Source organism: Tursiops truncatus, chromosome 10 (assembly GCF_011762595.2).
Source record: "Tursiops truncatus isolate mTurTru1 chromosome 10, mTurTru1.mat.Y, whole genome shotgun sequence".
Lineage (NCBI taxonomy): Eukaryota > Metazoa > Chordata > Mammalia > Artiodactyla > Delphinidae > Tursiops > Tursiops truncatus.
The window spans coordinates 6,492,787-6,505,537 of record NC_047043.1 but is presented as its reverse complement, the minus strand read 5'-3'; the positions used below and the strand labels follow the sequence as shown (position 1 = coordinate 6,505,537).

Genomic DNA, 12,751 nt, shown 5'->3' with positions numbered 1-12,751 from the left:
CGCTTCCCCAGACATCTGGGGAAGCTCGCATTTAATTTAAAAAAAGATTATTAACAAAACAAGAGCATTTATCAACGTTGGTTTTGAAGGAATAAAGAAACCATATTTTCGTCCATGTTTTTCTCATTATGGTACACTGGAATAGTCTGCTTCTTAAGTAATTGGCCACACAGTCTTCTGACTTGATTTATTATTCTGTCAAGTAGAGTTCTGTGATTCTTGAAAGCACTTTAGAAATCGCTCGAGGTTTTAAAATTCATAAAAATAAATGAATTAAGAACTAAGGATGAAGTGAAGTTCCTTTTGTACTTCACTTTCTGTATGATGATACCACTAGAAAAGCTATACAATTATATAATTATTTACATCCATGTGGTCCACTGTGTTGCACAAAGTGCTTTCATATATATTTGTTTTGTGTTTCTCGTCTAGCCTTGCAGAAGTGGGAATTATTTCTATATTGCAAATGAGATAACTAAAGCTAAAGGAATAATTACCCCATGCCTCTTCCCCCTACTTCTAGTGGAATTGAATATGCTTTAAGTCAGCAAATGTTGTTGTTTATTACATGTAAAACAGTGAGCTGAGTACTGCAGTATATGTAAAAGTGTATAAAACCCATTTTCTGGTTTCATGGAGCTTGTACTCTAACAGGGGGAGGCAGGGTGAAATAAATTGGCAAAAAATCTAATATTAACGCCAACTCTCAGGATTTTGGAGTTGAGGAAAGTCTCGTGCATTTGAAAGGCTCATAAAAAGCTATACTTAAATTGGCCTTTAAAATAGGTCATCTTATTTTCCTTAATAAAAATAAAACAGAAAAGTACAAAGGGTAATGCCCTTTTGTCCAAGTGTATAAAATTTTGTCCCATGAGGAGACTCAAGGAAGTAGAGTGGATTAGTAGTTCTTAGGTCAGAGACAAACACTGACCACTGGCCACATGGAAATCCTGGAATCTGATTCTTGGTTTGGTGCTCCAAGGATCAACAAGAATGACGAGTCAGGCACATAAAGAACCAGGAGGGCATCAGATTGCAGCTGGAAATCTTACTATTCAGCCTGTCAACTTGTCATCATCTCTCCCAGTTTGGTCAGTTGTACATATGCCTTGAGAATTAATGTAAATATTCTAGACTAGAATCTAGGTTTACATTGATAATCTTTCTTCTGATTTTTAGTCTTCTTTGAAATATTGTGTTTTTCAGCTTCAGAAGACAAAGGAACTCCAGGGAGTGGCCTGCTGGCTGTGTCTGCATCTCTTGAAAATTGATTGACATTCAGAATCCAGGTGAGTTTCTTCCTTTGAATAAATCACCCTCTTTCCCATATATTATGACCACAGCTGTCAGTGGTCTCCAAGTCCAGCTAGTTAGAAATGGGGCTTTTGAAGCCAAAGTCACAGGTTCACTTTCGTCAAGGACCAGTTAGCTCCAGCCTGCTTCATCCCCGATATCTGAACCCACAATTGGGCTAGTCATTCCCCAGCCTCGAAGGGGAACTTGATACAACAGTGTGAATGGGCACATCCATCGCACCTGTAGACAGATGCAGATAAGCTAGAAGTCATACCCACGTGACTCAGTAACAGTGCATCAATCACAGATTCACAGAGCAGGGTCTGAGCCCCACAATTAACTGATTATGTAACCTTGGATGAATTCATTAAACTCTGAATCTTCAGAAGGAACAAATGTCAACTGGTCTCTGGTCATCTGCACCGACACTTCAATCTCACATTTGCAAAACCACAGTTATTTCCTTCCCAGCATCTCGATCTAATCCCATTCTCACACTTCCTAAATGAGTGTCCAGGACCCCTCTCAATTCTGTCACCCTAGTCAGGAATCTAAGGGTTTTCCTAGTTTCTTCCCCTTGACTTTGTGTTTAATGAATTTTAAAAAATGGTCTCCTAAAAATGTTTTATATATCCCCCATCTCATCCCTATTCCCTCAACCTTGGCGCCACCCTTTCTGTTTCTGGTTTGAATCACTGGAATCAACCCCTCATTGTGTCCCTTCCTCTCACCTCATCCCTCCTCATCCTAACCCTGCCCTCAGCCTTCCCTCGTGTGACCAGCAGAGCGCTGCCTCTCGATGCATATCTCATTATGTAACCATGAGGCTCAATATTTTCCACTATCCTGCCGGCAGCTTCGTGTTCCACGTCAAACTCTGCCCCTCACGGTGTTCTCTGTCCAATCTTTGCACTTGTTTTTTGCCATTGCCTCTGCTCTTCCCTCTATGTGGAAAGCCCTCCTCCCTGCAGGACACCTGGGAGACTGCTTCACCCCAGGTCTCAGTTTACATGTCCCCATGTGCAAGGCTTTCTACACTCACTGGGTGAACTAAGGGGTTTTGGGGTTGGTTGGGGTTTTTTCCCCAAGAAAACAAACCTTGTGAAAATTATTTATAATTTTGTAATTGTTTCTCCTGTTTTTCCCAACACATTCTAAAATCATGACGAAGACAGATTACCTCTTGATCACTATATTCCCCCGTATTTAGAATAGTGTCTGGCACAGAGTGACCACTAGGTAGGTAGGTCTAACCAACACGTGAAAGTGTGAATGCTAAACGGAAAAACGTGTTGTCTAATGGCACCTGATGATTTGGCTGTACCTTTGGGCTGCAAGAGCCGTAGAGGGTGGACATTCAGCAAGGCCAATCCAGAGCTATAGAGAAATGGAGGGTGGACATGAGCTAGAAAGTTACAGGGCACTGGGTGCTGAGTGGGAGAAGGGCCAAAATAGGAGTCCTCAGAATCAGGATGGGGGGTGGAGCTCAGAAAAAAACACTTTGAGGTTGTTTCCTGTGGAGTTCTGTTCTGTGTGATCATCTGCTAATACTCCCCATAAATCCGTAAGTCAGGAATGTGTGGGCACTCGGGTGTACGTGTGTGTGGGGGGGGATTATGTGTGTGTTTGAGAGAAAAAGAGGAGACAGAGACAGAGAAATATAGAGATAGAGATGAGAGAGAGAGAATGAGAGAATCTTAGGTGTACCTTTGAAAATAAGTAGGGCTTTGTTTCATGCTGGGTGGATGGGCTACAGCACCCAGACCATAATTTCACAGTTAGGTATCCAAGCAGCAGAGGAGACCCAGTGAATTCCTTGAGAAACCTTGGACATAGACTTTGGAATTAAGGGTTTGAGTCAGTCTTGGCTTAGTATTGAAGAGTAAGACTGCTTCTCATGTTGTCTCTGAGTGACAGTAGGAATGGAAACTTCATGCTTAATGTCAATTTTGTATTCTAATAAACACAACCTCCAACTCTGCTCTATCTTTTAATCTCCAAAGTCTGAACCCACTCCCTGTTATAAATTAGGGAGGTTCATCCACCCTCTCAGTTTCTGGGGGGTTGAATAATATTCTGTGTTTCTGAATATCTGAATATTTCTACCTGAACCAATGAAGCAATCATAAAAACATATCCCTTGATGGATTAAGCCACTTCCTGGTACCTTCATGCAGTGTAAGTAATGCAATAGTCTTGTCTCTCATTGAAAGTCAGTCGTGTGTTCCTACATCCTTGGGAATCACTTCCCTGAAGAACACACATCACAGAGCATAACTCCACATTACCTTTGAGACCTGCTTTCAAGGGTTTTTTCTTCCTGAAGCCCACCCAGGTTTTCATTAGCTCACATGACTTGTTGCCCTGTACTTGTATCAGAACTCTCGGGGAGCTTTATTATCCATTATATTGCTTCACTGCATGGACCAGGTACCTCCATCATTAAGTGGAAAGAAACAATAAGCACGGCACTCCTGGGCACAGCTTGGGTAGAAGGGCTTTGTAAGCTGGGCGATGGCTTAATGGTCCACAAGGTGCAGAGGCTCTGCCAACTTTAACTGAGCCTCAGCTCTCCTTCCTTTGAGAGTGAAAGAAAAAAATAAAGTGCAACCCTGCCTCATCATTTAGGCATTCATTTCAGATGTGTTTACTGTAATTGTCTCTTCCCAGACCTCCCTGTTCATTCATACTTCCCCTGCTAGGAGAGGAACATGGTATTTTAGCTATTTGAATATTTTTGAAGAAATTGTATAAACATTGTTGCAAAATCATTTTGTTCTTTTCCCATTCAACTTTCAGAGAATTCACAAATTTGACTTACTGTTTTCTAGTGACATCACCTCTTGATAACTGCCCTGCCTTCCTCTCGCCATTCAAAAGAAGTAACAGGATCACCAGATATACCATGTAGTTAGTTCATGGTTATAAATAGGGTTTTGTTTCACCAATAAGAGCTAAACTTGCTTTAATCTAGCATCTGGAAACTAAAAATAAGTCACCCTTTTGCAATTCTCCCAAATACACTGATGTGTCCACAGACTTTGATGTGAGAAGCCATCCAGCCATTCTTTTTTTTTCCTTGTCCATATGAATTAGATGTGTTTTTATTTACTTACTTATCTTAATAAATGTATATAGTGTTGCTGAGAGATGCTTCTAATATTAGTGACCACAAGTCTCTGGAAAATCAGGTATTTCCTTACACAATTCAGTTTTGAGGCTTAATCAACACCTCATATTTATTTAGGGACCTTTATCTTTACCCAGTTTTTCTCATCTCACTGTGCTTCAGTTAGGCATCCCAAATCAGACAGTCTCAAACCTGCGTATTTTATTTATTTATATTTTTTAAACCTGCTTATTTTAATCACATCTTCACTTTTTGGCCTTCCCTGGGCCTAGTGCATCTACATATCCATATTATAAACAGATGCAGAAGAAATTTTGAGTAAATTGAGAGACAAATCATGTTCCTGAATGGGGAGGCTAAAGACTAAGATGTCGATTTCTCATAAATCTATTGATAAGTTTGATATCATTCCAAATAAACTTTAAATATATATATATATATATTTGAGAACTTGAGAATTTAAGTTGATCTGCAAATAAAAGATTTCGTCTAGGTAGGAAGACTCAAGAACTTTGGGGAAAAAAAAAGTAATAAGGGGAGGCTTGTTTTTGCCAATAAATATACTACAAAAAAATTTTAAATGAGTAGTAGAAGAAAATAATTAATAAAACCTGATAGATATAAAATAGTATTTGATAAAGATAGTCACACAAGTAAATGAGAGAATAAAAAAAGGGTTAAGTGGTGCTGGGACAATTGGTAATATATTTGGAAAAGTAAAATAAAATCAGATCCTCAACTCATATCTTACACTAGCTTAAATTATATATGGAATAAAAAGATTACTGTAGGGCTTCCCTGGTGGTGCAGTGGTTGAGAGTCCGCCTGCCGATGCCGGGGACACGGGTTCGTGCCCCGGTCCGGGAAGATCCCACATGCCGTGGAGCGGCTGGGTCCGTGAGCCATGGCCATTGAGCCTGCGCATCCGGAGCCTGTGCTCCGCAACGGGAGAGGCCACAACAGTGAGAGGCCCACATACCGCAAAAAAAAAAAAAGATTACTGTAAAACTGTAAAACATAAAAAAAGAAGGGAATATAAGCAAATGATAAGGTGACTCTTTCTAAGCAAAAGAGAAGTGGAAAACTTCACAGTAAAGAAGAAAGAGATTAGACCACAAAATAATTTAGTTAAAACTTATATATGGATAAAAATTGGATAAATAAAATTAAATTTCAAATTGGGGAATTTAGTTGAGACAAACTTGTTAAAGTATTAATGGTTTCAATATACCATAAGTTAAAATAAATAAGATACTAATAATCTAATTGAGTAAAAAATGGTAAGATAACTTGAAGAGAAAATTCATAATAAAAATACAATAAAATTCTATTTTTCTTGCAATCTAGCAATCAAATAAAGGCAAAATAATTAAGATATGTTTGCCTTCAGAATGTGAAAATATGTACAGTGTATAGACTGGCTATGGTGATAAGAGCTCAGTGTTAGTCTCCCACTCTCCTTGTAACAAATTACCACAAGCTTAGTGCCTTAAAAAACAGAAATCTATTTTATTACAGTTCTGGAGAACAGATGTCCAAATCAGTTTCAGTAGGCTAAAGTCAAGTTGTCAGCGGGGCCACACTCCCTCCTGAGAGTCTAGGGGAGAATCCATTCTTGCCTCTTCCAGCTTTTGTTGGCTGCCATATTCCTTGGTTTGTGGCCACATCACTCCAATTTCTGCCTCTTTGGTCACAGGGCCGAGAGGTCAAATATCCCTACTTCTCCTTCTTAGAACAATGCTTGTGATTACGTTTAGGACCCACATGGATAATGCAGGATACTCTTCCCATCTCAAGATCATTAACTTAATCATATGTGTAAAAAAACATTTTTTTAATGTAAGGCAGTATTGACAGTTTCTAGGGATTAGAATCCTACTCACTCACATTCTGCCAGTGGAAACAGAGATGGGGAGGAACTCAGGAAAACAAGTTGGTACACATCACAAGTCTGAAATGACCACACCCTATATATAGTTCCACTACTAAGGTAACAAAAAGTCATTGATGGAAAATTACACTTCTTACAAATGTATTAAAATTATTTTTTAAAATGGACAATCTGTTTAACAATGGATCCATGTGTCTGTAAATAAATAAGTTAAGGTTTAAAATTATGTTGTGAAAAATATATAATCATGTACAATTCATGAGAAAATATTTTAAAAAGTTAAATAGATACTTCCATCTCAATAAATGTATTTTTATGTTGTTATTATGGCTATATTTATTTTTATATTATTAATATGTTCATGTACATGAAAATACGATTGCCCCAAAAGTCTAAATGCAGTTTTAAGCTTTAATAACTTCAGAAGTAGAAGTGCTGCAATTTTTTGAAAATTTGAATAATTAGCAATCAGCCTTTGTAATTTCTGTTTTTTCAGAAATTTGTCCATTTCCTCTAAATTATAGTTTTTATAAAATTTTTCATAGTATCCTATTATTTTTAAAAAATCTGTTTAATTTTAGAATAGTTTTAGGTTCACAGAAAAGTTACAAAGATAGTGCAGAGAATTCCCATATATCCTACCCCCAGATTTGATAAAAATTCATAGTTCCCCCTGAGGGAAGTGGTTACAGCAGAACCTAGAATAAAGATGATGACTTCTTGACTTTTAAGTTTTCAAGGTACTATCCAGGTGTGAGACAAAAAATATTTTAAAAGAGAACATGAGCAGGTTGAACCAATATTTCTTCTTATCCTCCCCAGATTAGGAAAAAGGCCCTTGTGCAGGGGTCAGGGGACTCAAATCTTTTTGAAGAGGGAAGAGGAAAGTCCAAAGTCAGTATGGGGTCTTCAAACACTGTATCTTGCAGACCAAGTCCTAGAAGACACCCAATGACTGGTTAACAGTTATTTGCTGAACCCCTCCTCTGTGCTAGGCTCTGGAGATACCAGGTATGAGCAAAAGTAAACCCACCCTTTATCCACAGTTAGAAAATTTCCCTTAGAAAGGGAAACACTGTGGGCGTATGCAGGAGTGGAGAAGCAACATCTTCCAAAAAACGCAGGGTGAGAGTGAGACCAGGGACCCATAGAAACCTTTCTTCTTCAGAGACAGACAGGGATTGGAAGAAGCTATTTAGTATTTTATTGAGGGGAATGTAATCATGGTTTCTGTCTTGAGGCTTTTATCTTTTCATTGATGTAAGAGGCAATGGTGTCTGGAAAGAATAAAGCAGGAGCTTTAGTGAACCAGGATGTGCTTTAAAGAGCTCCGCTAGGAAATATTCGACAGGGGTAAATAAATGTGTATAACAGGATGGGAAAAGAAAAGAAAAGAAAAGAAAAATGCCTGATGGCGTGCCTAAATTTAGGGAGCTTGAAACCATGGGGAAACCAATGTGCTGAGTAATGGGTTTTCTTCTTCATTGGATATTGGACTGAGCCTAATACCTTTAACCACCCAACTTCCGCCACTCCAAAGGCAGGCAACCAAAAGAATATGGTTCTGGCCGTTTCTGTCTAGCCCCAGCCTCAATCTTGAACCCGTTCATCTGGTCCCTCTTCACACTCAGCTTCCACATATGTCCTGAAGATTTTGATCTCCTAAAATTCTCAGCTGCTGACCTATAGCTTGCACCTTTGTTCTCCAGGCAAATTTAAAGGCAGTAAGGAGATTGAGTGAACACTGAGATAATTAATAGGGAATATCAGTTATCCAGATTAAGTGGGGGAAAAAAATAAGAGTTATTTCCAAAGAGGACCTACAAATGATGGTAATGGAGTAACTGGGAGAGTTGGAAGGGATGACAGAGAAAGCTAAAGTGAATGTGGGGAGGTGAAAAAGTTAGTGGGATTAACAGTTTACGGTCAGAGTTGAGAATTTCTGACTTTACCATAATGCAGTGGAAACACATTTGCCCTGTGACCCAAATCCAAGGTGTGGTCAATTAGTGTGGGTTGAGAGTCAAGTAAAGGTTAAGGCTGTTAACATTTTGTTTCTGAAGGACTTTAAAACTGGAGTATTGGATAATCAACAACAATTCATGTTGTCGTATTAGTCTTCCAGCACTATCAAGTAATTTTCACAGAAACTTTGCAATAGTAATATTTTTAAAAAACCACAACTGTTCCATAGGGGAGAGTGTGGAAGGTGGAGAGAGAGAGAGATGGAGACAGAGAGAGAATGACAATGAATTAATACAGTATCAATGTAGTACAAAGAACAATCAGTATCACACTTTCAGTAAATTTAATAATTTAATGTCTCTGTCATTCCTTCCAACTCTCCCGATTACTCCATTACCATCATTTGTAGGTCCTCTTCCGTCTATTGTCGTAGTATTTGCCATACGCTGGAGTCCATGTAAAAGATTTCCAGCAATCTTCGGAAAACTGATAATTTTTGTGATCCATTGATCTAGTGATAAAAACTATAAAAGGATAAGAAACTGGCAAACCCAGAGAAGACCAATGAAAGGTCTTGCTTGTTTGTTCAAAACAGGTGAAATGTTTATAAATGTAATAGATTTTTAGAGGCAATCCTAGACTTGATAGATGACAAATATTTTAGCTCTTCTTCTCAGATAGAGAAATACAAGGCACAGAAAAGTAAATGGCTTTTCCCAAGTGAGAATGAGAACCCAAGGATCTCTCTCATCTTTAATCAGGAGAATAGAAATCCATCCTTTGAATTCTGGAACTAGTCTTTATTACAGTTTTACAGTGAAAACCTATTCCTCTCTCCCCTCCCCTTCCTGATTCCTGTAATCACTAAGACTGAGGCCAAATGCCAGAGAAACCTCTATCGTAGGAGGATGGAAATGCAGGAGGTGGTGACAGCAGTTGTGTTTCTTTTCACTTCCTTTCGTCTTTTTTCTTTTCTTTTTTTAAAAAATTAATTAATTAATTAATTTTTGGCTGTGTTGGGTGTTCGTTTCTGTGCGAGGGCTTTCTCTAGTTGCGGCAAGCGGGGGCCACTCTTCATCGCCGTGTGCGGGCCTCTCACTATCGCGGCCTCTCGTTGCACAGCACAGGCTCCAGATGCGCAGGCTCAGTAGTTGTGGCTCACGGGCCCAGTCGCTCCGTGGCATGTGGGATCCTCCCAGACCAGGGCTCGAACCCGTGTCCCCTGAATTAGCAGGCAGATTCTCAACCACCGCGCCACCAGGGAAGCCCCTTTTCTTTTCCTTTAAATGGCTTTTTCCTTGGTGTTTAGCATCCCTAAACTTTCTGCCTATAAAAAACTGGATTCTGGTATCTATGCAGCATAAACATATGACTGTGTTTAAAGGGGGATCATTTGTTGATTTCTTTGCTACCTATACAGCTGGAGGAAGGACTCCGGAAAACCACGCGGGTGTACACGGAAACTCCATTCTTTCGTTTGCGAATGCCTGAAACATGCCCAAACAAGCTAGAGTGTGGAACTGGAACCTCCAAGGATCTCCCAGGTACCATAGCAACAAATCACAAGGGTTTCTGTACAATACAGCATGTCAATGAAGGTATGACTGCGAGGCTCCTTTACGTGTAGATGGTTGATAAGATCGACTCCAGCTATTCTGACCATTACGGTATAAGGAGTCTCATGTCAACACAGCTGCCTTATCAACTTTAAATGCTTTAACGACTCTGTTGTGGTGAATATGCAATGACTTTGATAGTTATGATTTGCCGTACTTAGAAACATGTGGATTAAGCAAGGCTGAAATTACACGTGAATCCAATCTTTGAAACACTAAACCTTTGTTGTAATTCCTTCTTTCCCTCTCTTGAAGTAACATTGATTATTAATAGCTGATTATTAAACTAATTAAAATTTATTTAGAGAAGGAGAAAAATATCAAATAGAGCAAAGAGAAAATTAAAACTCATTCTTAACTTTACCATGAAAATATAATCATCAAATATAACCAACTTTAAGCAGTTCATCTATTAAAAAAGTTATTTTTTATTTAACATTTTATCCTGAGCATTTTCCTACTATCCTATTTAATATATAATGTTTCATTTAATCATGTTCTACTGTTGGGCATTTAGACTATTTTTAATTTCAGTATATTCTAAATAAAGTTATACTGGAAAATTTTTCTGTGTTTTAACATGTATTTGACATATAGTCTAGAATTGAAACTACTGGATCAAATGTTGTACATTCCTTTAAACTTTCAATATAAATTTCTTCCAGGAAAGAAAGCATAAAATAATTCGTATTTATTTTCACTTTCACAGCACAAGGTGCTGCTACATTTTACAAGCCTCTGTAGTTATCCTAATTATATTAATTTACAGATATTGTGGTACTAGTGTTTACTTTTTCAGGCTTATTGTCAATTCGCTTATTTTATTCATGAAGTGTGTGTGTTCTTTGCCCACTTGATTAGATTTAGCCTATTCCTATTATTTTGCACAAATGTTTTGCTTTTTTCTGACTTGAAAATACTTTCTTCATTTTTTGGCTTTCTTCACAATTTCATTTATATATTTATTGCATTTGGAAGTCTGTTACACATAACCAGATATACTGAAAATTTTATTTGGAGTTCTCTACTTACTTTTATGATCTCTATGCAAGATTAGATAAGTATTTCCAAAATTTTCTTCTAGGTGTTTTATTATTCAGAATTTCTTATTTAATTTTATTACTTATCTGGAAAGTACCCTAATGCTTTCTATGTGTATATTATTCACATGGCCTCAAATGGAGATGGATTTATACCTTGTATAATAAAACAAAATTAAGCCTAATTCATTTTCTTAACAATAAAAAATTAATTTTTAAAGATAATAACTCTAATACTGACAAAAATATGCTTCAAAAGTATTAAAGACATACTTGAAGAAATGTAAGATATGAATTAATTAAAAGTGGGTACAATAAGAGACAATGCTGTTAATTGAAAACATTTACATTGGAGTAATATCTACATCTTTTTTCCTTTAATAATAATAATTGTATCTAGGCGTTGTCTATTAACTTATCAGTCTCTCATTATCTAATTTTTATTGCACTTCAGAGTACAAGTCCATTCACATTAAGAATGTGTGCTTGCCACATAGGAAAAAATGGATCAACCTGCCTTTACTCTGTTTCCCAGTTTATTGTGAGAAAATCACCTTTTTGGGGCCTACTGACTTTGAAACCCCTTTTGAAAGGAGCACTGTGTGCGTTCTTCAGGTCTAGAGCTTTGTTCTACATGCTTTCTCAAACTTGCTGTGGTGAAAGAACTGAAAGCAATTACAAAATGTTGTTTATGTCCAGCAAAATAGAGAGCAGGACTGAGTCTTATTTGGCTGTGATTTACAATGAATGATATGGTGAAGCAGCTAACATAACTTACAAGCTATCTTTGCACCAAACTTAGCAGTGAAGGGTACACACTCACTGGGCCGTAGCCAGGAGTACTCTTTTATTAAGTTCCACCCAGTACAACCTCGATGAAATGTACATAACACCACCGCAAAAACAAGAAACAAATGAGAGAATTATTCATTTCTATATTCTCCACAGAGTTCAGCACATGGTGTTTTGCAAGTAGAAAATTTTCTGTATGATAAATAGTCACTGAACTGTGACAATATTACTATATTGCATTATGAAAAAGCAATCAGCCATTTTTAAACAATTTGTTTTAGCTATATGAGATGGATTTTGTATATTGTTTTCTTGCTCAACATTTTATTATGAGTATTTTCCCTACTATCCCATTTAATAAATGATATTCTATTTAATCATATTCTATTATTGGGCATTTAGGTTGTTTCTAAAATCTGTATATTATAAATAGAATTATACTTATTTTTCTTTATGCAAAAATAAATTTTAAGCAGAAAATAACTAGAAATATATAATTCTTGTTTGCCATTTTTAACATCTCTGACATCTACAAAGAAATGTTTTTCAAACTGAATATGTGATCATTTAAAATAGCTGTGAAGGGAACAGAATGAATGTTTTCTTCTTTAAAAGATGAGAGCCCTTACATTTCCTTAAATAATTCAGATAATCACATATCAGATTTGCATAAATCATAGTACTTATTTATCATTATTTACTATATTACTTATGTCACAAATTGAAATACCATTTTCAAATCAGTTTTGAAGAATATGTCATATTTAATGATTTTCCCTATTATGCCAATTTTTCCAGCATTATTTTTGGAAGTTTCAATTGCTTTCAAGCCTACCCACATCAATATTTTGGCTTTGTTTAATTTGAATTTGCTAATGGATTCTATCCAAGGTCAACACTCATCTAGACATAGAAATAAAAGAAAAAGGCAGTCACTATTAAAAAATTTTAAGCAGCACAGTTTACTTATTTTTGTTGTGAATTGGGTTCAATTATTTTCAAGCTAAATGCCTCAGATTAA

General features: G+C 37.0%; 1 long non-coding RNA gene across 2 annotated transcripts in view; it reads left to right on the top strand.

The window, feature by feature from the left end:
• Nucleotides 1-1,208: 1,208 nt before the first annotated feature.
• The window catches only part of LOC141279686 (uncharacterized), a 168,796-nt gene continuing 157,253 nt past the window's right edge, over nucleotides 1,209-12,751 (top strand). For both annotated transcript variants that reach the window (XR_012334328.1, XR_012334327.1), the window contains exons 1-2: nucleotides 1,209-1,289; nucleotides 9,703-9,826. This is a non-coding gene — a long non-coding RNA (uncharacterized lncRNA). The remainder of the gene's footprint in view (nucleotides 1,290-9,702; nucleotides 9,827-12,751) is intronic.